Source organism: Castanea sativa, chromosome 4 (assembly GCF_040712315.1).
Source record: "Castanea sativa cultivar Marrone di Chiusa Pesio chromosome 4, ASM4071231v1".
Lineage (NCBI taxonomy): Eukaryota > Viridiplantae > Streptophyta > Magnoliopsida > Fagales > Fagaceae > Castanea > Castanea sativa.
The window spans coordinates 43974857-43977153 of record NC_134016.1 but is presented as its reverse complement, the minus strand read 5'-3'; positions in this window follow the sequence as shown (position 1 = coordinate 43977153).

Here is a 2297-nt window from a genome sequence, read left to right as displayed (position 1 = left end):
TTTGAACATGCGACTAATCTCATTTGAAAGGCCTTAACAGATGTTCAAAGAACTGGAAACAATTTAAAAACCATAATTGATAATGCTACACGAATTAGAACAAATATAAGACATGAAAGTGTTGGAACTTACAGAGGGTGGGTGGAGGAAGGCAAGTACATGACTGATGTCGTGGAAGTTACAAGAAAACAAATATGATGCTTTCTTAATGAAAAAAGAAACTAAACACGTTAGAGAAAGAGTAGACAAAGCTTGTCTCTTTATTAATCTGAAAAACTAAACTGTCTAGGAGACTACAATATGTTTTAATAGTAAAAGGAAAATCTAAGGCGGCAAGAAAAACATCTGGAAAACCCTAATTTACACTAACCACATCATTAGGCAGCAAAATAGTAATTTTTGCCCAAAAAAACAAAATTGAGATAATTGTAGAAATTAAAACTACTGTCTCTAAGATACGCCCCAAAATAGACAAAGCCTCATTCTGACTTTTAAAATAAAAGTTATTAAGGAAAACAAATATTACTTAAAATAACAAAAAATACTATTTTGAAGGCCTTAACGAAGGAATGCGCCTAAATTAAGGCGACCCTTGAGGCAAAGTCTCGAGTCTTGATCAAAATGCCATTTCCCTTTAACCCTTTAAATTTCATGCAATTCCAACATCGTCAAGGTGGTTGGAATTTTGACAAAGAGAAAAAGGAAGAAGAGGTTATTTCAAACAAATTACTGCATGGTTTTTCAAAATTGATCTTAGAATTTTTATTACTAATATTTCTGCTTGGGAATAATTACATTTCCTTCTTTTGAGATTTTGGAAAATGACATTCCTACCCAAACTTAAAGAGAAAAAAAAAAAAAATTTCTCTCTTGACATCCGTTTGACCAAACCATTTTAAATTAATGTTAAAAATGTTGTGTACTAACTTTCCCTTTGCTTAAGGGCAGGTTTTCAAAATCATCTTCCCTTTCAAAATTAAAATCCACTTATTTAAATTTATAATTAAAGAGTATTTTAAAATATTTAGAATGACTTTTTCTTTTTCATTTTTCAACAGGTAGTGGAGAGATTTGTCATTACATGTCTTTTGGTACTCGATAAATTTTAAATTATTATTCGAAATTTATTAGTTATGTTTTTATTACTCACGGTTAAAACTTTGGTAAAGAGAATCTTATAGAAATTAGAATATTCGGTTACTAATATAAACCGTATAAAGAAGTGTTATTTTCTTCAAACCTCAAAGGAGAGGAATGTAATTACTCTTTTTTTTTTTTTTTTTAGACTTCATAAGTTTAGCATGAGAATATTATGGAAATCTCATATGAAACTAATAAGAAAGTAGTATACTGTAAAATAGAGTTTTAAATTCTTTTTTTGTTTTATTGGAACCAAAAAAGAAAAAGTAGAAAGGGATGACACAATAAAATTCCTAGAGAACAGGTTGCCTGAACCTCCAGCTGATAGGTCCACAAAATCTGCACTATTTGGAAATCAAATTTGTGCATTCAAACCCCGGGACCATAGTATGTTTTTTTGAGAGCTCAGTCATTGTAATCTCCTCCAGAAGATTTAGAACAAAACCGAACCTTAGATAATTTTCCATGATTTGTGACCTTTGAGAACTCTCAGCATGCTGCATTCAAGTCAAGTCACTTTCTGCCCCCAGCAGAAGTGGTCCATTATCTAGGAAGGAAAATGAAAAATGTCTGTATCACGATTCACCAAGGTGCACACATTAAGAAGATGGTCCTTCTCAACTTGTAGTCTTGTACGCACGCTAGCGGCTAAGCCAATCATTGTGGTTTCATGATGAAGTGAGCATTTCATCATCGGATAAGATGTCCACCGATAAATCTACAGGTCGTAACATTTTCACAACAATTTCAAAGCAAAACTTAGGTGACAAACGGTTAATAGTAAGTAAAAAGATTATGTCAGTTTTGGATTTAATTGAGAACTAATAACGACTTGTCACCTAAGTTTTATTGTAAAATTGTTGTGCTTGTGGCACTACTCGATGTCCACTGTGCTATTAACGCATGGCATTTACATGGCATAATTCAATTCACTCCATTTTGTTGAAGATTTCAACATCATACTTTAATCTCTTTCAAGTCTTGACTGAATCAAAGTGATTGTTGGTGTCAATGTTAGGTCTAATTTTGTAATCCACGTTGTTGGTGAGAGAGAGCGAAAGTGGAGAGAGATAGAGAGAATGCAATAAAATAAAATAAATGATTGGGAAATAAATAGTGTTCCCAAAATGAAGGAGATAAAGTAGCAAAATGTTATT